At 38.0% G+C, this 26,088-nt stretch overlaps 1 protein-coding gene across 1 annotated transcript in view; it reads left to right on the forward strand.

Moving 5' to 3' along the window:
• Positions 1–7,777: 7,777 nt before the first annotated feature.
• LOC127975414 (glutamate receptor ionotropic, NMDA 2D) overlaps positions 7,778–26,088 on the forward strand; it is a 77,594-nt gene continuing 59,283 nt past the window's right edge. The window contains exon 1 of the mRNA XM_052579458.1: positions 7,778–7,973. The gene's annotated coding sequence lies outside the window, so the exon portion shown is untranslated. The remainder of the gene's footprint in view (positions 7,974–26,088) is intronic.

The following is a 26,088-nucleotide window of genomic DNA, read 5'->3' on the forward strand; positions in this document are numbered from 1 at the left end:
CCCCCCCTTTAAATTATCAGATCATTTGATCTTTAAATGACAAGACATGGCACTTTTGTAAAGTGTCATGTTGGTGTGACTCCTTAAAAACTTATCTTACTTTAAGTACAATACTTTGTATTGAAAAATAAATGTAAAGACATTTTGTGTACCATTGCAAATGCTCAAAAAGGTGTGAATAATAGGGAATCAGAAATGTCCTTAGCTCAGTACGAAAACAAAGTCTATAGAAATTCTCCACTATGATGGAAAAACAAACCTGTGTGTGAATATTATCAGAAGTGGTTGCAGGGCACTCACGCACCCGCTTGGAGTCCATGGTGCTCATCTGATTAAAGATTACCTCAAGTACAGGAGAGAGGTAATTAAGCAGTACAGGAGGAGAAATTCCTCATCTCCCCACCATACTCTAACTCTGCACATCCAGCCCCCACTTGCACTTTAAACGCCCCCAGCAAAGCATAATCGTTTTCTGCTCTGTTGATTTTGGTTTCACTGTGAACTGCCCTGTTTTCTTTCCTTAGCATAACTATGTTGTGTTCTCAAAGCACAATAGTTTTACACCTTCAATCCTCTAACAAAAGGAACCGGCTCGGCTTCCGAGTGAATGGTAATGTTTTTGGTTTCTGTTCTGTTCAATTGTTTTATCAGCTTAACCGGATCTGGCTAAACTAAACCCTGTCATCTTGCAGTCAGCGGCAGAGTCGTTATGTTTTATTTTCAGTAGAGATATACCAGTTGCCTGTGCACAGTAACTGGTATTAGGTTAGAATGGAAACCATGAGAAAGAAAACTCAGGGGGAACGAGGGAGAACGGAACACAAACTAGCCTGCTGTGTTCTGAATGAATCTCCGAGAGCTGGTTGGACAACTGTATCAGTAGAGTGTGCAGACATTTTCAATTTTTTATTTATAATGTATTTTTTACACCTGAGATGGCACTTCAACTTCTCTACATCTGCTGCCCTCGATCCTGGGATTTTGTAAGGCAAAGGATTGATTAATAGTAGATACCAAGTTCAGCAAGACACAGTCAGTCGGAACATATTAGTCTTATTTTCACTTTCTGTTTTTTGTTTTGTTTTACTGTAAAATACCAAAATTGTAGTAAATGTATGAGGAGGACTATGTGTGTCTGCATTCTAGCACTGGATTGCATAACACAAACCTGTTTGACGATTGTAAATTCTTTCTTAGTTGTACTTACACATTTGTGTGAATGCAAATGAATGTCCAGAACTGTCATTTCTTGACAAGGCTCCCTTTTCCAAGTTTTTTTGTACCTCACATAAGGCCACTCATAGTTTAGAATGGTGGCATCTAGACTGACCAGACATGTTTTTTTAGTATGTACTAATCTTTTCTTCTGTATTTTGATGAAAGGCTTGCCACAAAAAAAAAAAAAAAATGCAGGGCGTAACTTGTTCTTTGCATCGGTTGTTGATTGGATTTGGGATGTGGGTGTTGTGCTCAAAAAAGGCAGATGAGCGTGAGTGTGCAGGGGCAGGGTTTGATTGGAAAGGTCCAATATATGGCACCAGAAAAGTCATTGAAAAGTTTTCATTCTTCCACATCAATCTATAACATTTTGTTAAAACAGTATGAGGTAAAATAACGTGTCCTTGTTACAGTGTAATTCTACATTTAAGTACATAGTAAAATAAAATAATTCCTCTACATCTACTTACTACAGTGCATGGTTAGGGTTAGGATTAGGGTTTGATTTAGTGTTACTTGCATTACGCTTTTTTTTTTTTTGCTGTTATAATAGTAAAATGACACTTTATTGAAATTTAAATGAAATATATGCATGGAAAAATCATTCACTTAAAGATTTATAACATGCATTAGGAAAACAGGTGAGTTTTAATTTCATGCAGACTTACTGATATAGTTTGTCAATTGTCAAGTCTTAAAAGATTATTATGGGATAAATTCAAGTTAAGCCCAATCAACTCCTTCCTTGTTTTCCTAAAAAATAAGCAAAAATCAAGGTTAGGTTGAGGTTGCTGTATTTTTTAAATTCGGTATTTTCATGTTTATGTATTGGCACCATTCACTTCCATTGTAAACTTTTTTTTTGTAAGCCAGATTTTTTTTTGTTTTCAAGAAAAAGCGAAATTCATTTTTATGACAGCATTATGCCACAAATATTGTGGATTGATCTTAACTAGCACCGAAACCTGAATATTTCTTAAACATGATAAAGTAGAGCAGACAGAACATTGTACATTTCGTAATGGCTGGAGGGCTGGATTCTTTGCCAGCTGAGAGCACTGATTGGTTGGGCCTTTTAATGATATATCTGAGAACTTAGCACACACTGGGATAAAGCCCAAACCCCCAGTGTTCTGGATGATGAAGGGCTTTTCAATCTTCTCATCGAATCTCTATCTGACCCTGTTGAATACCTCTCGAGAAGGAGAAAGAGGGGTCTTGAAACATGCGGCATCATGCCATCATTAGCAGTGGATGAAGCTGTTCGGTGAGAGTAATACTGTTTAAATGGAATTATAAGCGATCAGAGAAATGACCTCAGGGACTGAAGGCTCTCATGGCTTCCATCAGCTCTGTCTGAACCCTCCAACTATGCCATACAAACACAAGCGAGGAGCCTTAAAAAAGAATTATTCATACAAAGTCTTTAGATATTCACAAATGCGGATACTTGAAAACGGTGATGTGCTTTTGCGCTTGTTACGTTAATTAGCTCGGGATTACAATGCCCATCATTTTATCATCTGTGAAAACGAATGTGACGTACTGTAGCTTTTTTTCTTTGCTGAAAGCCTAATTGCGTGTCTTCGTTTAACACGAGCCCAGTCAGAGACAGGGTTCAGTCTCACTGTAAGGAAAAAAAATCTTTAAGAGGAAGAAAATTTATTCAAGAAATCAAATGTAGCGGATTTAAACAGAGTCGTTCTGCGAGGGCACCGTAAAGGATTAGCCCTATTCTTCTCAGAAGGTCGCTGACAGCTATTGCGCAAAAGTACTTGGTTATTTTCTATTATAGCTCGGACCGAGAAAAAATTCAATCGTCGTCGAGGTCTCCCAGTGCGAAAAGAAAGTCTGTGTGGCACTGCTGAACAGGGCTCTCACTCTCTCTATCTTCCCTCAGGCAGTCTCTCTCTTAAGTTCTCCTGTTAGCTTCTTCTGCTCTTCTCCCTCGCGTCTTCTTGTTTTATCCAACACTAATGCCAGATGCCATGTCGTAGTCCGTATTATCCCAAGGCCTTTATGAACCTTTAATATGATTCCTATAAGGCCCTGCGCATGCCTCCGGGAATGCTGCTCAATCCTCCATCTACTATTTACTTGATTAAATGGGATTTTTCTTTATGAACTCTAATAAATCTTGGTGAGTAGACGAAGAGAGAATGAAAGAAACGCCAACAGAGAGCGAAAAAAAAGGAGTCAAGAGCGAGGGCAGGAGGAAGCGTAGCCTTTGCATTCCCCAATCTGATTTGATGGGATTTACTTGTGACTATCAATGTTTACTCATCTGTTGTGCTCTGAGCTACAACTCAAACAACAGGACACATATACATAGAGAGCGAGCGAGAGAGAGGGTGCAAAGGGTGTGAACATAAATTCCACTGAATGAAAATTGTTAACATGCCCTCACTTCAAAATCACACTCATTCGCTTTGACAGTTTATGTGGCAAACCATTCAATTGACATCTGTCACTGCCCAATGGGAATCAGACTGATGAATGATACGTGGGTATGTGCAACCTGACAACTAGAACACTGGTCCCCTTGCTCTCTCACAAAAATCACTGTGGTGATTGAGTAGGTTGCACCAAGCCATATAAATGGCATTAATGGCACATGTAAACTGTAATTAGTCTTTGGTCTCATTAATTTATTATTTGTTCCATGCAAATACATGCGGAAGGCCAAGGAGACCCGCACCAAACTCCTCTCAAACAAAAATCGCCGATTTTGAACCCCCCCCATCCCCAACCCCGCAGTCACAATGGTTTCACCCATCACCAGCACGGAAGCGATCCCTGCGAAATTTCACCAGTCAGTGCAACCGGGCAGCCTGGGCACGCTGCACAGTGCATCTGTCTGCAGTACGCAGTGTCTCGGAGAAGAGAGGTTGATAAGCAGTTATCAGTGAGTTTAGAGGTAAGTTTAACACCAAGTCGAAAAAAAGCCAATAAACAGACAGTTAACCCTGCAACAACCACATACAGGGTTGCCACCTTCAATACAGAAAAATAAGGGACGCCTGGGGGCGTGACTTCAATTTTGAGAAATGGTCGACATGCCAAATTAAACAGACATATCTAAGCGGTGTCATAAACTGGTGATGCACAAGCACTGCACGTTTGACTCACATGGACACCTGTTATCAACAAAATGAACGTTTTCTCTTTGGTTGACCACGTATTTTTCAGTTAGCCCTACATGACTGAAATTCTACACAATCACAACAAGTAAAAGTAGCCCACTACTTTTAAACCCTATTCAGAGTAGGCTACTAGTCTAGACATTTGAAGCAGACTGTTGATAGTGATTACACAGAGAAAGGGTCTCAAATTAAGACCCACACCATCCAAAAACCCAGCTACTTTACATCTCTGATATCAGATATTTATATTTTATATATATGATTTTTAACTCCCACTCCGTGTAATGTAGTGTGGAGAACAAAACACATTCAATGAAATCCATAGCATTTTAAATAATGATTAATATCCATGGTTCCCCTCCTGAAACCTCATGCCACCCCAGGAAAAAATCTCTAGACCCCCCACTGTCATATGTGTGCTTCTGCAATTATTTAGATAGGGTCAGGTTACAACTATGTTTACTGTTGCAAACCTTAGAGGGTTTTGTAGTGTATTACGCAGTGCATATCCTATAACTTTACACTGGCCTCTGTTTTATTAAGGACCTAATAATAAAACGAATACGTATGAAATGGATATGAATGAACTTTTATTAAACGACTAAGTGTTTTGATTGTTATTTGCAATCCAAACCCGATTCCAAAAAAATTGGGACACTGTACAAATTGTGAATAAAAACAGAATGCAATGATGTGGAAGTTTCAAATTTCAATATTTTATTAAGAATACAACATAGATGAAATATCAAATGTTTAAACTGAGAAAATATATATTTTTAAGGGAAAAATAAGTTGATTTTAAATTTCATGGCATCAACACATCTCAAAAAAGTTGGGACAAGGCCATGTTTACCACTGTGTGGCATCCCTTCTTCTTTTTATAACAGCTTGCAAACGTCTGGGGACTGAGGAAAAGTTGCTCATGTTTAGGAGGAATGTCGTCCCATTCTTGTCTAATACAGGCTTCTAGTTGCTCAACTGTCTTAGGTCTTCTTTGTCTTTATGATGCGCCACATGTTTTCTATGGGTGAAAGATCTGGACTGCAGGCTGGCCATTTCAGTATCTGGATCCTTCTTCTACGCAGCCATGATGTTGTAATCATTGCAGTATGTGGTCAGGCATTGTCATGTTGGAAAATGCAAGGTCTTCCCTGAAGAGACGACATCTGGATGGGAGCATATGTTCTAGAACTTGGATATACCTTTCAACATTGGTGGTGCCTTTCCAGATGTGTAAGATGACCATGCCACACACACTCATGCAACCCCATACCATCAGAGATGCAGGCTTCAGAACTGAGCGCTGATAACAACTTGGGTTGTCCTTGTCCTCTTTAGTCTGGATGACATGGCGTCCCAGGTTTACAAAAAGAACTTCAAATTTTGATTCGTCTGACCACAGAACAGTTTTCTACTTTGCCACAGTCCATTTTAAATGAGCCTTGGCCCAGAGAAAACGGCTGAGCTTCTGGATCGTTAAGATATGGCTTCTTTTTTGACCTATAGAGTTTTAGCCGGCAACGGCGAATGTCACGGTGGATTGTGTTCGCCGACGATGTTTTCTGGAAGTATTCCTGAGCCCATGTTGTGATTTCCATTACAGTAGCAGTCCTGTATGTGATGCAGTGCCATCTAAGGGCCCGAAGATCACGGGCATCCAGTGTGGTTTTCCGGCCTTGACTCTTACGAACAGAGATTGTTCCATATTCTCTGAATCTTTGATAATATGCGCTGTAGAGGATGATAACTTCAAACTCTTTGCAATATTTCTTGGAGAAACTCCTCTCTGATATTGCTTCACTATTTTTCCTTTGCAGCATTGGGGGAAATGGTAATCCTCTACACATCTTGACTTCTGAGACACACCACCACTCTGAGAGGCTCTTTTTATACCCGATCAGGTTGCCAATTGACCTAATAAGTTGCAAATTGGTCTTTTCCGGCCTATTATTGCTACCTGTCCCAAATGTTTTGGAATGTGTAACTCTAATGAAATCCAAAATGAGCCACTATTTGGCATGACATTTCAAAATGTCTCACTTTCAACATTTGATATGTTATCTATATTCTGTTGTGAATAAAACATAAATTTATGAAATTTGTAAATTATTCCATTCTTTTTTTACTCACAATTTGCACAGTGTCCCAACTTTTTTTGGAATCGGGTTTGTAGATACTCCCTGCACAGACATGATGCTGGGAGGAGATGAGGAAACAGATCAGTAGTTTATGCTTTAAAACACAGGATTCCAACCCTGTTCCTGGAGGGCCCCCAACAGTATTCACTTTGGATGTCTCCCAAATCAAACACACCTGATTAAACTCGTCAGCTCATTAGTAGAGTACTCCATGACTTTAAATGGATATGTTAGATGAGGGAGAGAACCAAAATGTGTAGCATTGGGGGCCCTCCAGGAACAGGGTTGGAAACGACCGTGCTTTAAACGGCTGAATGGTATTTCATCAATAGCGCTGCGTCACGCTGGGATTCAGTAAGGAGTGACCTTCTGCCAAAAACATTGACCATTTATCATCTGAGCTCACTAAATGAAACACACAGAGTGTCAGTATTAATCACAGGCTATTGAGTTATTGGTTTATTAATCGATTGACGAGTCACAGGATCTACAGGACCACAGATTAAAAAAAAAGAGCTCAACACAGCAAGAACATTTTTTTTTCAATAAATAAAATAAAAGCACTTGAATTAACAATTATAAGACAGGTTGATGCTCCATTGATAGCCCTACTGTAGCTCAAGCTACTTACTCCATCCAACGATCATTTTCCCAGCATGAGGAACGCTAGCTCACTCTCCAGGACACGCGCACGCACACGGCCTGTGAGTATTTTCACCTGTGTCTTTGCTGCATGATACACGCGTGTCTAGTGACACGGATGGACGGCCTGACGGACAAACACCTCTCTGTTTTGCTCGGAGAAGGAGAAGTGGCGATACGGCACCATTGATTCGCAGCACGGGATGATGGAAGGGGAAAGAGGCGCGGAAGGGGGCTGCGGGGGGCATGCAACAGAGGACTGAGTGGCTCTAGTAAATATTTATATTGCATGATGATATGCGCGAGCAAAAGGAGGAGGTGTGTGCGCGCCAGCGTGTGTGGGGAGGAAGAGGGCTGAGAGAGAGAGAGGAGAGGAAGAGACCTCGAGCCAACCAGTTATTAATATTATTCCACATCGCTAAGTTTAGCATTCAACACGTGTCGCAAGTGATGGAGAGAGAGCGCGGGAGAGAGAGGCGGCCGGCGCGCGCGCGCGAAGGAGGGAGGGAGGTTGACGGTTGACGGTTGCTAGGTGACGAGGCGCATATACTGAATTTTAACAAAAGAGCGGAGAAAGAGGGGGAGAGAGAGAGAGGAGCGAGAGAGAGAGAGAGAGAGAGAGAGAGAGAGAGAGAGAGAGAGAGAGAGAGAGAGAGGAGGGAGCGGGAGATAGGTGGAGAGAGAGCTCGCGAAAATTGAATACATGTAGAATATATATATTTCTATGTGTATTTTCCCCGGAGAAGCCGCAAAAAGGATACCTCGAGGGGAATGATGTGAAGAGAATGGAGGGCCGAAAGGAGAGAGGGGGGACAGGCGCGTGAAAAACACAGTAAGTAACAGTTTAATGAATGCTGCTGTGTTTCTGCACCGACTTGACTGCGTGGAGAGAGGAGACATGGCACTGACAGTGCACTGCCGGCTCCGGGTGAGGGGACTTTGATGCGCTATATGTGGAAAAGATGGATGGCACGAGACAGAGAGATGGATACGACCGGCGCGCGCGGGGGTTTGACCCTTCTGTCATTGCTGCACGCGCACACATATGCCAGCGCTTACAAGCCCACTTGTTCCTCAGCGAAACGGCACATACTTCGACTTTTCTTGCACTCTCACTGCACAGATATACACGAGCAGAGGTTACAGCAACATGCGAAGACGCACGCACGCGCCTGGAAACGGCACTGAGACGAGCAGTCTGCGGCCACAATTAGTGATTTTTCATAAAAACAACAACTGCGAAGGGGCTGAATTTTAAAACGTGTTTAAAATGCTGCTTCGGTGCGGTTAATGATCGCGTCGCTGTGCCGCGCTGTTAGGCTGCTCGTCTCCAGTTGTGAATGTAAACTGCGGATTTATCAATTTTCCTGAGCACAGTTATCAGTGTCTCGTAGTGCATGTGTGTTTGATGCTCTTGGTGTTTCAGTGCCATGCGAGCTTATTTAGATAAGCATAGCTTGTTCATTTTCCAGTATTTGTTTTTTTGTATTTATAAAAATTTAAATGAGATGGAGACTTGAAATATCTCAAAACACCTATTGCTGTCATTTCTCAAAGTCTGGCCATTTGGTTCTTTAATAGTTGGGTAAGAAATCAGCGAGATTCATGAGCAGGGCTCATTATGTTAATTTCATATGGAGCCCATCATAGGCCCACTGTTTTCCTCCTGCGATATGAATCAAACCGTTGGCGTTTAGATGAAGTCATTAATGTGGGGCTTCTGCTTCATATTCCGTAATAAGTTTTACTCCCTGCTTGCGCCAAACTTATTAAAGCTGTTATGAAGGAGTCCTGCAGAGGGAATGTGAGGTCTTAATGTCCAACAAGACAGGACTAGGATCAGTGCTGGCATATATCATACATTTTTTTGTACAATTATATGATTTAGTACACTAACGGCATGTTGTGAAACGTGACCTTTCGTAAGATTCGACCCTGTACGATTTTCACATCTTCTGAGATAGATACATGTGTGGTCTCGCAGGTGAAAAGAGAGAGATGAAGAAAGATTATGACCTCCAAAAAAAAGCACATTTATTGAACAAGGCATGTTGTGGATACTGGGCACGCAAATCACCAAGGACTGCACACACACACTGCAGTACTGTAATGCGCACGGTAATGTTAATGTGTTGCCTTCAGTGTCAATATAGCTTCACTCCAGCGGTCTGTCTTACAGCTGCTCTCCAGGCTTTACTGTAGAGGGAAGGGGAGTGCACTTATTAAAAAAAAAAAGGAAGGAGAGTGAAAGAATGAAAGAGTATAGAATGAAAGAAGGCGAGAGACTATAATGCACTGAAGAGGAGGATAAAGCAGAGGTGAGGATACAGATGAAGCTGGATGTGGAGGAGAAGTCTCACAGCCACAGAAATACAGTGAAGGATGAGGAAAAGAGAAATACAGTGCAAACAGAATGAGGGAGTGAGAGGAGGAAATGAAGGAGAGGAAGAAAGCGAAAAGAGGAATTGAATATCTGAGACTGAACATGGTTGGAGGGCTCAGACAGAGAGATGAGAGCAGCTTGAATCAACGTTTGCATTTCTCTTTTCCTCTTTCTCCTCTTCTGTTTCGGCGCATTGATTCTTTATCTTCTCCTTTACCTTTGCTCTCTATCCTCTCTATCGTTCCCTCCCTTGGGCTTTCAGACTCTAGAGTGTTGCTTCTTTTTTAACATCTCTTTTTTTCCCGCCGGATCCCTCTCCAGCATTTTTATATCAGTCTCTTCATCTGATTACTTCCCTCTCTCTTATTTTTTGTTTGCATAGCTGTGTTGATGAGTCCAGCTTGCCCAAACTGCATCCAACTCTCCTCTCAGTATCCCCGTTCACTTAAATGTGACTAATTAAGGTAAAGCTCGTTAACACAGAACATCAATTAGTCTTTAACGAGATCATAGGCTGGTGTTTGTAAGAGATTACATTGCTCCCTTCTCCCTCGACTCCCCAGTGGTTACACTGGCTCGCTATTGATAAAGGCCACGCTAATTTACATTAGACCTCAGACGCAGTTTGGGTGCTTTGGTCAGATGGAGAAAGGGAAGCACATGGGACCCCACAGGCGCTCAGACATTCTGACCCATATACTACAGCCCACCCAGTCTCGCACAGAGCTATTGCTATTTTAGGGGCACAGAACACATTTTTGTGTTATAAATGGGATGCTGGGCAGTGTTTTAATATAAAAAAAAAAAACAAAGTCTAAAGACACACTTTTTAAAAGTTAAACTTCTTATCCCATTTCTGCAGCATAAAAAATACATAATTAAAATATAAAATATAAATTATGAAATTCTGCCATAATTATGAGATAAAAAGCTGAAATTTTGAAATTCATAGAAAATTATTAAAAGTCATAAAATTACATCATAATCATTAGATAAAAAGTCATAACTTTGACACAAAAAGTCTAAATTGACATAAGGAAAAAGATTATTGCAAAGTCATGAATATGAGATGAAAAGTCAAAATTAGCACATACTAAGTCACAAGTATGAGACCAAATTAGTCAAAATTGACAGTTAAAATTGTAATGGAAAAAATACTATTATAACAAGTCATTTTATCTCATCATTTTGATTTTGATATTAATTTAGACTCTTACTATTTCATTATTATAACTTCTTATGTTGTAATTATGATTTATCAAAGTTTTTTTTTTTTTTAATGTGGCTGAAATAAGCCTCCACATTAAGAATTTATAGGCGGAAGTAGTGTTGTCAAAAGACCCGGTACTTTGGTACCAAGTCGGTACTAAAAAAATGAAAATGTTACGGTACCAGGTTTTTTTTAAATAGTACTGAGTACGCAGTCAACACAGTTCTTGCGCAGATGCGTTCTCTTTATAAAAGCAGTGAGAGATGGTGACATCAAAAGGAGGAAACACACCAAACTACAATATCAAAACTCACCACCACAAATAGATTTTACAAAAGACTTTGACTTCATTGAATAGACATGAGCACGTGTGTCTAAGTCGAAACCCAGTGCGGGTGTTTTTATATCACTGTATTTTTGAAGGAATCCGGCTTTCTTCAGAAAATTATGGATGCCATTTTTATTTTATCTTTTACAAGTGCCTCCTGCTGACAGAGAGTGAACTTGCATATATGACGACACAAATAGAGTGCAAGGCATTTTTGTAATAAGCGTGTTTTTGCATTTTGCTTTGGTACTGAAACTGGTACCGATAACTGTGGATTTGGTACTGGTATTGGTACCGAAAACTGAAATTTTGGTACCGTGACAACACTAAGCAGAAGGTAGGGTGAAAATCTCCTCATTTTCTCCTCCAACTTTCAAATTGTTTTAGCTTTATTTTTTGTAAAGGGCACTTGACTTGATCTTTGCATGTTCACTTTATAAACCCTGGGTTGGTACTTCTGCTTCTTTGAAGCTGCATTGATATTACAATTTGGATCTTCAACCCCTTGGTCCCTGTTGAAGTCCACTATATAGAGAAAAATCCTGAAATGTTTCCAGTCTTTTTTGCATGTGATGCTGCAGATGAAGAGAAAACTTGGGTGCAATGGTCAAAACGTGTTTTTCTAGCATGTTTATGTAGAAAATAATTAAAAACCATGCAGAGAAAAGCAAAAGTCCATTCTGTGTGCACGCCACCTTATAGTTATGCAGCTGATGTCAAGTGGTAGTGAAGGAGCAATGGAAAAAGTAGGAGGAGGAGGAAAAAAAGAAAGAGAGTGTTTCTATGATCCATTGTGGCGATGAAGAAGCTCTAAAAACAGAAATGTAAGTGATTTTTAACAACAAGCCGGAAATGTTAGCATATTAAGAGGAAACGTTAACACAGAAAGTGTAGCACTCACTGGCATCCTGTTCTAATCAGCCATGAGTTTCCACAGGAAGCTGAGCCCTCTTTTTCACCCATCTCCACGGTTACCGTAACCACGGATATTTCCGTCTAACTACAACTGCGGTCCTGTACAGTTACCACGGAAATCCCTGAAAGACTTCCCTCGCTTCCAAACACAATTCACCTGACAGCTTAACGTGAGCTCGCTGACGCTCTGCAGGCTCGCAGCCTCTCTGACTCATTCGTCTCTGATATCCAATCAAACACAAGTCCATAAAATGCTACTGACAGATGTAAACTAGCACTGGCTGAAGATCAAGCCAGTGAGGCCATTTTCCCCCCTGGGGAGGTCTCTAGTGCTAAAACAGGTATTGTGATGCAGTTTCTGTGAAGTGGAGAGGTGCAGCGATGTGTACAGCAGCTGCTGGATGAAACGAGATGAGATTCGGGGACAGTGAAATGACACGGATAATGGTGGACCAAACTGAGGAGACATTTTGGGGTGCCGATTGATCACACTGACAGACTTCTGTCCAGTATGTTAATGGAAAAAAAGGAGGAAAAGAACGACGTGTGCTTTTACCCTGACACAGATCTAGAGCAGATATAGCTGAATTACTTTTGTTTAGATCAAAACAAGAACAGAAATGGTTCTTTGGTAACTTTTAATTTCACAGATGTGTCTGAAATGGAATACATCCTGGTGAAGTTGTTTTCTTAATGCGCCTAATAGCGTGCACTTTTTCAGCAGCCTTGATTCCAGAAGTTCTTTTTTTTTCATTGGGATTTTCTAAGAAAAAGTCTTCTTTACAGACTAATAAGCCATGGACTAAACCAACCAGATGAATCTCAGCATTACAAACTTTGATTTGAAGCAAAAAAAAAAAAAAAAAATACAAAGATTGACAAGACTGTGTACCTATTGCCTTTAAGTGAATGAATAAATAGCATTGTGAATTACATGAATTAAAAACTATTGATTTAAAGATATTATATATTTAGGTTTATTTCAAAATAAGCTTAGAGATATTTTAGTAGTTTGAGAGCATAGGGAGACTGACTCTGTTACAGCATTCGCAGTGCTTCATGGGAGTTGGTGGGCTCTAAAGAGGTTTTGTGGCACAGTTTGCTTGTCATGATTTTCTGATTTGTGGAGACGTGTTTACAAAATTATAGATAATGTAGTGTTTCCAATGCACACTGACAGTTTCAACAGATGCACGCACCATTTATTAACAACATCGTAGCTCACAGTAGGTCTGTCTGTAACGTTTGTTAAGTAATTGTTAAAATTCAGTTTCCTTATGGATTAAATGAATGGAATTTATACTTTTGAAACCTGGCTGTTACACTGTAGTCTAAGTGCCTGTGTGACTTTGTACAAAGGCACTCCAGCAACGGTTGCTGAGATATCATGCTCCATTGTCATTTATGAGCCTATATGGTACTTTGTGTAAGTTATCTTGATGTTTTTGTGTCTGGATTTTTTATGTTTGTGAGATTTATTATTTTTTTTAGAGAGAGTAATCATTTTATCATTAACTGTATCATTAACACAAAATATTGCTTGTTTACTTGTGTTTCTATGTCTGTTTGTGATGTATTGACATCAAGATAACATTATTGAGCTGGCTGACATAACTGATGTTTCTGTTGACTTGTGATGATCTTAGAAGTTAGGACAGGATTAATATAAGCAAAACCGCATACAATCAGTTCTGTGTTTATAGCTGTCTGCATTGTATAATTTTAAACTATTATTACAAATTGAAAACTAAAAATTACTTTGTGGACATTTAAAGTTTAGTTCACCAAAACAAAGTAAAATTCTTATCATCATTTACTCATCCTTATGTCGACTATTCTATGAACAACAACAACAACAAAAATTCTTTCTTACACAGAAGACAGAAAGTCAAGCAGGTTTGGAACAACGGGATGGTGAGTATATGATGACAGAATATTCATTTTTGGGGGGTGACTATCCCTTCAAATAAAAAGTATGAGAATTATGTTTTCTGACCTGCATAAAAATATGTTTCTTAATATTAAATGTATATATGATGGAAAAAATCTAAACCAGTTGGACCAACAAAAAATATTTGAACCCTCAAAATACAGTAAAAAAAAAAGTGAGAAATGTAGTTATGACGTACTAATATCTATGTTGTGTAGATTGTTTGTTCAAAGTACTTGTTGTTCAAAGTTCAGTGCAGCTGTGTGTGTGTGTGTGTGTGTGTGTGTGAGAGAGAGAGAGAGAGAGAAAGAAGGAGAGATGGGAGATTGTAAGTGTAATCAAGCATGTGATGCACAGGTGTGCATGTTGGTGCGTCAGTAATGTTGCTGTAGGCATATATGAGCAGTGCTTTTACATCCAAGTGTGTATCTGTGCATCCCCATCTGATTGTAACAACTGTTTGCCATGTAGATTCAATCTCATGAATTATTCATATCTGAAATATGCATTTATGCCATGAGACCAAGTAGGAAATATGGTATGTGCTTTAGGGTCTGGCATTTCAGTTATGTTTACCTATGCTGTTTATCCTTTGTACATGTGTGTAAGGAATGCATGCTGCGTTTAGTTTTTAACTATCTATAGATACGCTGTCTCAGTGATTGAAGAGAGGAGGGCGTTCTTGCATTATTACAGCCATAATTTGCTGGTTAACTCACAGCATGGTGTGCTGAGCACGAGAGAAACAGTCTCATTGGGCAACAACTGTCATCTGTTTCAAAGAAATAGGACAACGCTAGGCTGTATTCATGAAATGATGCATTAATTTAAACTCTGTGCTACTCTGACACAGAGCATTTTTTTGCTTAGTTGCCTCAGTGAAGTTTTCCCAACAACTTTCATTAAAAGTTCTGGAATTATGAACTCTCTCCTGTGCTTTGTCGGACACCTCTCTCTCTTTCATCTGTTCTTTTTTCCTACCGCACGTGGTAAATAGGGGCAACTGCACAAAAAGGTACCTAGAGAGATTACCTTGAGTCTAATATACATGCTAATAGCATAGTACTTTACATGCTTAATAAGCCCATCCAAAGGGCTCAATACGCAATCTTCAGACAACCGTAGGACAATGGGATTCTGACCAATCAAACTGAATTCATCATAAATATACTTTCAGATTTAGCATTTAAAGGAAAAGCGCATCCAAAAATCAGAAGTCTTGTCATCATTTACTCACCCTCATATTGTTCTAAACCCATAAGACTGACACCCAAATGAAGGCTTTTTGAATGAAACGGGAATTCTTGTTCCTTTGTTGAAAGCCCATGCAACCATAAACTTTCAAACTTCAAAAAGTTAATGAATGTGTAAAAGAAATCAATATGAATCGAGCAGTTCAATTTAAGGATCTGAATAGGCACTATCACTTTATATGATGAACAGATTTAATTTATTCATATAATCACTGATCAACGCACATACAAAGCCTTCTGAAAATGAAGTAGGGTGAATTCAGGTAAAGTGGGCTGTTTAAGATTGATTGTGTTGTGCTCAATGGGTTTACACTTTCAGAGCATAACAATGGTCCTTAATTAAAGGACACTTTAAAGATAAAATAGTTTTGGCTGATGCAATATAACCTTACACCTCAAAGAAGGACTTGCTCATCATGAAAGATAGTGTAAGACCTGCTTTGACATTCAGAATTTCATTTCTAAATTATACGGTTGCTCACAAAATGTAAACAAATGTTATTGTGACAATACTTGTATTATTTGTTACAGAAATCAACAAGGACTAAAATGCAAAGAATACATCTGTTTAAAAAGTTTGTTTTTTATTTTAAGTTGGTTAAATATTTCTGGCACACTGCTGACTTTAGAAAACTAAAATAAGTGTCTGGTCAGGATATTCAAGCCAGATATGCAAGGAAGAAAAGAGCAGAATGGGAGATAAGGCATGAAGTTGAATCTGCAGTTACAAAAAAAAAAAAAAAAAGGGTCATAGAAGCAAAATGTACATGAAACATAGTCACAATTACAGTTTAAGTGTTTTGAGAAAACACATGAGGTTTTACAATATTACATTTCAAATGATCATTTTATTTAATGTTTTTCATTAGTATTGTGTTAGATTTAGAACAATGTGCTAAAATACAAATATTTAAAGTACACTAAAACTGTACATACATTACAGTTAAGCACGCTTCTTTTTCACAAGGATAGAGCACATCAAATATGATAAATGGAAGCTCAAAGGTGGCTTTTATACTGTAGGAAAAAATGAGGTTTGTTCTTTTGACAAGAAATATGGTTGAGCTTCCTTGTTTATATTTGATGTACTCCATGTCTGTAAACTAAATGATCATCATTATATAAATTGATCACATCTCTTTAGAAGATTCATATGCATTACTTTTGATATTCTGATCTGAGAATTTAAATTGGCTTTCAATGGATAAACAGAAATCTCTCGGGCTTTAATAAAGATATCTCCATTTGTGTTTCAAAGAAGAATGAAAGTTGACATGAGGGTGACCAATTGATGAAAGAATTTCCATTCGAGGGTGAACTGTCCCTTCAATATTCCATTTTCCTCTTTTATCAAGTCATGATGATTTTTAATTCATACCAGTTCCCATGTCTCCCTGTGTCTTCATTAATGATGATTCACAAGCAAACAGACATTACCACGACAGCACAAATGATATAAAGCCACACGGCGGGAGTCGGTGTCACCTGTAAAGCAATTCAAACTGTGCATGCATTTCGAAGGCAGTCATGTCAAAGATTGAACGTCTACGACAGGCTTTTTGTCATGTTAACAACATTCCCATTGACCTTTAATAATGACTATGTCAAACAAAGAGTCACGGCACTTGTACAGCGGAGGGCAGATGAGGCCACTAACACCACCATTTCCGATTACATTTACATTTATTTTCTTGGCAGACGCTTTCCTACCAAAGCGATTTGCAAGAGGCTGCGTGCGCTGCATTGGCGCTAAAGGCAGTGTGTTTGTGTGCTGGGGTGCACATGAGTGTAAGTGTCATTAAACATATGCCATGTGAGCATGTGCTCCCTATCACTGATTTTATGGTCTGTGTCTGTGTACGAGCGTATGTGTGTGTGGCCACCCTGCGCATCTGTGCCTGAAATTACACGTTAGTGGGTAAAGCCAAGTGTCCACTTGCAAGTGTATGTGTGTGTGTATGTTGAGGCGGGCACGGGAGGAAGCTGACAGCTGGGAGAGTGTATCAGTGTCCATGAAGATTGTGTTGATGTGCACAGTGTGTATCCGGCTTCTTTTCTGGCACCCAGTGCGTGTGAGGACAGGCCAGATGTGGTGTGAAAGCACGTGTGTGTGACTGATTGAGAGAGTGTAATTTGATGTGTGTCCTTTTTTCCAGTCCAAGTTGTCAATGTGGATATGTAGACAAAACTTCACAAAGGATTTGCTCTGTTTTAAGAGTGCAGGTTAGTTCCTGAGCGTCACTGTTTGTGGATCAGTTTACACTGAAAAAATTAAACGACCATGTCATTTAAAGTGTATTTTCATAGTGGCCTAATCAAAAAATTGGGGTTTCTGGTTTAAACCTGTTTCGTTCAGTTTGTCTAAAACTACAAACAGAAATTTGGTTAAAATAATTTTTTCACTGAGTGTTGGTGTGCAGAACAAATACTGGCTACTTTTACTGATGGCAAACATTATTTTGGATTATTTGTGTGTGTGTGTGTGTGTGTAACAGAGAATATGTTATATATTTTAAGAAGACATTAGAAAACACAATTTCTTTAGAAGGGGTCTTTATATTTTCATATATTTTATATATTTTCATCCATATTATAGCTACTTTAGTCTTTTTATGTTAAAATTAAGTTGTAAAAAAGCAATAAATTATAAATTCTGTATTGACTTGTAATAAAATTTTGGCTTATGTCAAAAGAATTTTCTGAATATATACTCACTCTCAGGCAATCCAATATGTACTGTAGATTAGTTTGTTTCTTCATTTGAACAGATTTGGAGAAATTTAGCATTGGATCAAATGCTCACCCATGGATTTATCTGCAATGAATGGGTGCCATCAGAATGAGAGTCCAAACAGCTGATGAAAACCTTATAATAATCGACTCCAGTCCATGATTTTATGCTGCTTCTGGCCAAATATTATGACCATAATAATGCGTCCTCCAGTGAAAAAGTTCCTCTCACATCTACAGCCACCAACATATTTGTTTAGAACTGTTTTCGCGTGTAAACAGTGATTAATCTGTGCATATTTCTCTCCTGATTCAGAGTAGACTTTTTCACAGGGGAAAGTAATATTATGGATAAAGGACTCATATTTTAGCTCATATATATATATATATATATATATATATATATATATATATATATATATATATATATATATATATATTTTTTTTTTTTTTTTTTTTTTTTTTTTTTTTTTTTTTGCATGAACTATTTCTTTATATTTGGTTTTATAATAATTAGGAAAAAATGGCATTGTATGTTTTTGTCTTTGCAAAAAAGAATATTTTTGGTTAATATTTAATTCTTATGTAATGTTCAAACCAAACCAGAAATATAGTTTGAGAGAAACTAATACATTTGGCTTTGACAAATTCGATTTTTTTATAAGTTGGTCCAAAGTCATTTTTACAGTAGGCTACACAGATGTGTTATGTGTGTGTGTTGAGTGTTATTATGCAGCTCTTGTCAGTGAAGCTCACTCCTCACAGCGGTGTGTGTCTGAGAGGTGTGAGTAGGGATGCTGTAAGCGTGCTGTGTTTCAGCTCTACCTCTCCTCCTCCTTCATCTCCTCTCATCAGCACCTCCCACTCATCCTGTGCCACTCCACTGGCTCCCGATCCATTCACTCCCCACCGCACTGAACAGATAGGAGCACTACATTTACTTTTGCTCATGTAGAACTGTAACCGCTTTTCAGTTTTGGATGCTCATCAGATGCTTCATTAGGTTTTTTGAAAGCCTTCATTCTCGATTTGCCAAAAATATAAAACAATACGCTTGTTTGGGCTGCCCTCTGAAGAAAACCACATACCGTGGCATGACGTGCATTCCTTTACCTGAGACAAAAAACACTTTAGCTGTGTCATACTGTAGATAAGATGACTCAGCCAATGAGATAATGACTTTTTTGTTTGTACATAACATTTCTTATTTATGGTGTAAACCACATTTTTAAGATATGTTTTTAAGGTAGCTTTTTTTTTTTTTTTTTTTAAATATCATGAATTATTCATTCAAAAATATTATGTTTTTGCTAAGTCACACCACATGATGTTACAATTTGACCTTTGCTTTTTTTTTTCAAATATCATGAATCATTCATTCATAAATATTATGTTTTTGCTAAGTCACACCACATGATGTTAAAATTTGACCTTTTTCATAAAAAGGTCAAATCATTTTAAGACGCTTATAATTACATTTAATTAGAGAAAACGTGCAAAAATCCTTAAGGTCTTTTTTTTATTGAAGCTTTTTTTCTTCATAATAGCATCAGCACAGTAATAACACCCTGACGTTTATTTTCTTTAAACAAACAGGAAATTTCAATAGCCTATACATTATATACTGCAGTTGTAAGTGTAGACAGCAGGGTTTATACAGTCAATGTTTGAGAATATTGTATACAAAGGGATCAGCTAACTAATTAACTGACTAAATATGACTTGTAGATGTATGTATATACCCTTAGACACACATTCATACTGTATAACATACATCCAAACACCTATATATATATATATATATATATATATATATATATATATATATATATATATATATATATATATATATACACACACACACACATATATATATATATATATATATATATATATATATATATACACACACACATATATATATATATATATATATATATACATACACACATATTATAAACATACCAATACATAAAAAGATACATAACGCATACAAACAAATGAATTGCATTTTTTGCATATGCATACTGTTTGAGTCAATTTATAGATCCAGACAAAAAATGGGTGCAGCTTTGTTGATCCAACCATTGTGTTATCATTGCATCTAAATCTGTGTGTTTTTGCTGGATAATGGTCTTTTTGCACTGTAGCGCTCAGTGAGCAGGCCACTCTCCCTGATGGATTGCATCTCCTGGCTTGCTTATTTCCCCCACTGTCAGGAAGTCAGGTCTCTTTCTCCAGGGCAATTTCCACTTTAAATCTCAATCATATTCAAATGGTAGAGTGGCACAACACAAGGCAACTGCTTTTTTTTTTTTATTATTAAACCCCAAAACAAGTTGATGAGGTTTTTCAGGTTTTTTTTTTTTTTTTAATGAAACTCTGCGATTAATCTAGGCAACCAATGAATAGCTAATGCTCATGGTGGGCAGTCAATTATCTGTGGATAGAGGCAGGAGGAGGCCGTTCCTGGTCATTTATAATTAAATTTTAGTTAAGAGTCAGTTTGAGCACTCTGTATCTTTGGAGGAGCTTATATTCAGCAGCAGAAGCTTGACTTAAACACATCATTTACATTGTTCAGTGCTAACAATCTTTTAAAGATGCAATAAATTAGCTTCTCTAGTTGAATCCACCTGTACAATAAAAAAAAAAAAATGTCCATTCCAGTTAAAGAAATCCATATCCATCCTTGAGGTGCTCTGTACCTTTTTGCATTATACAGACGATCGGATCTTCTGAGGACTGGTGTTGTTATGGAGGGTGAAGGCTGATCTTTGGGCAGATGCTGCCCAGGGGCTCAGAGATTTTGGATGGTTTATGATCCAAGTTGACTCACGGCATTTCCCCCGGTGTGTCCTTAGAACGGCTCTAATCCTTAAAACACTCCATTGTGCTTGACAGAAAGGCAGGATGCAGGATCTCAGTGGGGACTGGAAGCTTAAGGGATGTGCTGGTTGAGCCAACCCCAGGCAGGGCATCATGTAGAGACCGCCACGAAGGTTCATGGTACTGAACTCCTACTCGAGGGTCCTCGGAGCCAGCTGCAGGCTGGTAGAAGTTTCCAGGAGTACATTTATCAATGCCAAGCCTCTGAATAGCAGCCAGATATTAAACCTAGGCTCTTTTAAAAAATCTGACTCTACCTATATTTGTGCAAAATGTTCTTTTACGTACAGTTCACTGCAGTTTTCAGATGAAATGACAGCTAGTGATATTAAAAGTCCAACAATTTATTTTCAGACAAATTATCATTGCAGGGACCGATTATCAATTAATAAAGACTTAGGGCCCTATTTTAACGATCTAAACGCAAAGTGTAAAGCAGACGGCGCAGGTGCACTCAGGGTGTGTCCAAAAACACTTTTGTTAATTTAACGACGGAAAAACTGTGCGTGCGCCGGGGCGCATTTTTGGAATGGGTTGTCCCTATTCTCTTAATGAGAGTAATGGGCGTAACGTTCAATAAACCAGCCAGAGTGTTATCTCCCATTCCCTTTAAGAGAGAGATGCGCTCTCCGCAGAGTGGACCGCTATTTACATGGTGGAATTTGTTGCCCGAAAAGCTGAACGCTGCTCAAGCGAAGAAACCGATCTGCTCGTGCGTGAAGTTAAAGCGTGTGAGCAGATCATCTATGGGACAAGCAGGCATCCACCAAAGCTCCACGCGATGAGTCAGTTAATATGTGTATAATATTGCATTCATTATTATAAGAAGTACTAATAGGCTGAATTGCAAATAGATAGCCTAATTCTAATACATGCAATGATTATCCATCATTAAATTTTTTAATTCATGTAGCCTAATATTATTTTACACTGTAATTTGTTTTTAAAATTTGGCATGTTTGTGTGATGCGCATCCCTGTGTGTAATAAGCAAAGTCAACGCACACTGTGGACCCTCCAAGAGGCGCATTTTCTACCAACGCGCTCTTTAAATAACAACAAAAAAAATTATTTTGGTTTGAGTTGGTCTTTGGCGCAGTCAATTTTCAGCTCTTTAAAATAGCAATGCGCCTGAACACACCTCTTTTTTAGACCTGCGCAAATGCGTTTGCTAATTAAACGATGTGGCGCTGGACAGGAAAATGTGAACGGCGCCGGACAGAAACTAGCAAACACACTTGCGTCACATCATACACATGCCGGGTGTATGATAGGGCCTTTAGGGTCAAAGTACCTAATAAGCTTACTAAAATCTACATTGAGTCATTTGTAGTGCACAAGACATTGGGTTTAATACAAGACGTTATGTTAAAATAAAATATTATTCTCTCATACAATAATATTAAATTTTATTTTAAATGACAAAGCATTTCAATTAAGATCTACATCATTAAATGGCTGTGCTTAATGGGCATATTTTGCACTCTTTAAGCAAACCCCTGTTACCTTTAAGCTCACATCATGTTTTATTAAAAGTAAATTTTTTATTTTAAACAACCTTTTTAAAGAATAATTGAAAACAAAGTATTTGAAGGTACAAAGTCAAAGGCATTTAATTTTATCATATAGAAGTGTCATTAAAGCACACTGCAACATCTAGACTAGTCCATGAAGTTGCACATTAAAAAAATTAAAAAACAAACTATTTACAAAGTCGGTAAGTGTATGAAGCTTAGTGTTTTAAAAATCTGATCACATTTTAAAAGTTGTACTGTATTCCAGCCTTTAAGTAGCTTTTTTTCCTAGACCGATATAATGGGTTTCTAATAGGGATGCTCTGGTTAGGATTTTTGCAGCCGATACAAAATATCGATTTCTTGTCATCAGCCATTATCGATACAGATTTTGATGCTTCAAGGCAAGCTTTCAGGGCTACAGACTGCGACCAAATGGTCACATTTTGCCACCATTTTTTCTGCCGATATGAACAATTTTTGTGAGCGGTGGCACTGGCGCGACCACTGCGTTGCCTGACTCATAAGCTCTGCCATTTCTGCTGCATTTGAGAAACATTTCAGGTGCACAGAACGGACCGTTTATCAGCTCAGACCACAACCCAAACAAACTTGTCTGAGCTCAGAACAGCTTTACTCTGCAGCCAGTGTTGATTTTGCGACACTGTTACTGCACAGATGCAACAGTGCTGCGAGATCTAGTGAGAATCATTCAAATTCTGCACAGAATTCTCTGTTATAAACAATGCTGACATACATCAGAAAATCAGAAGCTGTAACATTAACTGAAACCATGGTGTTGTGGTAGACATAGTCTAATGCAATATACTGTATCATTCATTTCAGGGTTTGTACAACCTTTTGAGAGAGAAATTCAAGCACTTTTCAATGACTTTCAAGCATTTCACACAACTATTTCCAGCACTTTAAAGCTTTATTGTTATTTTTAATGGAATGAACAAAATAGCCTACTTTGTGGTAAACAAACACTTATGGAAAATTTAAAAAATACATAAAATCACAATTGCAACAAGTAGACAGCAGCAGAGGAGCACTTATTGGCTTATTAGTCATTCATTTCTACTTTTTATACATATTATGAAATGATAAATTCGCTATTATAAAGTATTAATTGTACACTTTTTCTGTGCATGAAGTAAGAAAAGTCTCAAATTTTCTTCAATATGCTACTAAATCACACATAATCACAGAAGTTCCATATGTAAGAAAAATAAAGGTACATTTAATAAGAGTGGAATATATATATTTTCTGTAAATGAAAAGTAGATCATGTTACTGTTACTGTTGTTAATAAAAGTATATTTTGTATGCATCTTAACTCAAGTTTAGTGCTTTGCTGTCAAATCTGTACAAAAAGGAAACAAAAGAAAAATAAAGAAGAAATGAACATGAAATATTATTAGTAAATGCACTCATTAATGAAAAACCACAGTCATTTTATGATTAAATAATCTTTATTCTGAATACTCCAACATACCACCCCCAGCACTACCAAATCTGCTCCAGCACCACCATCTGTTGAACTTAGTGGCGCTGGTGCCACTGCTCTCAAATGTTAGTCTGGAGCCCTGGCTTTATATAGCATACAGTGGGGATCGAAAGTTTGGGCACCCCTTGCAGAATCTGTGAAAATATGAGTAATTTTCAAAAAATAAGAGAGATCATACTAAATGCATGTTATTTTTTATTTAGTACTATCCTGAGTAAGATATTGTACATAAAAGATATTAACATGTAGTCCACAAGACAAAAACATTGCTGAAATTATTAAAATAACCTCACTCAAAAGTTTGGGAACCCTTGGTTCTTAGTACTGTGTTCTGTTACCTGATGATCCACGACTGTCTTTCTGTTTTGTGATGGTTGTGCATGAGTCCCTTGTTTGTTCTGAACTAGGGATGTCAACGATTAATCGATGATCGATTAACTGTCGATAAGAGATGCAATCGATTAAGGCTATAGATGGTCGGTTAACCGATTCAATGTTGGGCTGCGTGCGGCTCATGCGCACTCAACACGTGCGAGCGGCTGTGAGTGACGGTGACGATATATAAAAGCATCATCATTCATTCACAATGTACAAATTAAGCTTTTAATGTGATTTAAACTTTAAAGTACATTAAAATAGAAACAACATAAAAGTTCTTCAACATTAAATGCAATAGAAATGTAGTTACTAATCATTTCATCGGATAACTGTTTTATATCGTGCGCTTTGCAGGGCTGCGGGACACAGTGACAGGACAGGTAGTCTATTCATTCCTACAACTTGTTAATTCATTCCTACGAATTATTAATGTGGCAATTGTCCATGTTTCATTAATTTTGTTCCCTAAATAACCCATGATTTAAGTGAAATAAGGGAACAAATTAATAAATCGAACGAATTCTTAATTCATGAAATCTTTAATTTCCCTTCCCATGTTTACCACAGTAAGAGATGCGAAAACAGTTATTAAAAGCGAAAGATAATAAAATAAACCTGGGAAATTAGAGGGTTAGACTATGAAGATTTAGGAAAAGAAACAATGCCTAAATATACTGAATTTGTGGAAATTCGTGACCAACCGGCAAACCAGAACAAAGCCGCGTAAATGAAGACTATGGGGTCCAAAAGCATGGTCGCGATCTAACATTTTCCAGTTAACCTATTATTCCTCTAATAAACAAAGCTTTTATACCACACTTGTCATAATCAGATCTTATCATTTCTAAATAAATAATTGCTGGATTCAAAACAGCGATTAATAGGCGCTGTGACCGACACATTCCTGGAGCATTCACTGCTGTCACTAAACGGTGACGCCGAGCATCGTTCACAAGTTTCTGCATGGACCTGACTAGGGCACAGGTTCTAAGCCCTGGGACAAAATGGGATGCTTTAAGGAAAATTTATAGCCTACTAAGTAATAGGCCCAAAATAAAAATAACAATTTGTTTTCATGTTTTTTTTTTTGTTTTTTTTTAAATCGGCTATGCGAAATATATCCGACTTAAATAGGCTAATTAAGATTAACGGATTTAAAACAGAAGTGTGGGCGCGTTTTTGCTCATATGAAGAGGATCATCTTTTCCGTCTATATGCGAATGCGTGTTAAGTACAAGCCTAGTTTACATTATAAATAATAGTTTAACATTCAAATACATTGCGAATATGGAAACATTTCGATTTGTGCCGAATGAGACATGAGCAATAACCTCCAAATAAATCTAGCGAAGCCGCGCTCGCTCATCCTCGTGTGCACGCATGCACTGTCACGATCTAATGCGCTGTATGCCTGATTTTTAAAAATCTGACATTTTCTAGGACAGAATCCAGCAGGATCAAATTAATGTGAGCAACTGTGTTTTGGTGCAGCAGCGCCGATGTAGTTCCCTTAATGTGCAGCGCAGTCACACGCGCTCCACATTTCGGATAATTTTATACAATAATGTCAGTTGAAAACATTGCAATTGTGCTTTAAAATACAACAACGAGCACCACAAAACCATTTAAAGAGGTGCGTTCAGCGTTCTCCGTGCGGGATTGGAAACTGTCAACAAAGTAAAATGACCTCAAAAGTATGGCGCGCTCTCTTCATTTTATCAAATGATCATAATCGCATCTATTCATTTAATAATCCTGCTACTAGCATTTTATTCAGACTAAAACCTCTTTAATTCAAGCGAGAAAGCGTTTTGTGTGTGGCTTTTGCAAATCCTGTCATACCGTTGACTGCGTGCCTGCAATAGACACATTTTGCAGTATTATGGTTAACGATTAATCGATTAATTG

The sequence above is a fragment of the Carassius gibelio genome, chromosome B16, assembly GCF_023724105.1.
Source record: "Carassius gibelio isolate Cgi1373 ecotype wild population from Czech Republic chromosome B16, carGib1.2-hapl.c, whole genome shotgun sequence".
Classification (NCBI taxonomy): Eukaryota; Metazoa; Chordata; class Actinopteri; order Cypriniformes; family Cyprinidae; genus Carassius; species Carassius gibelio.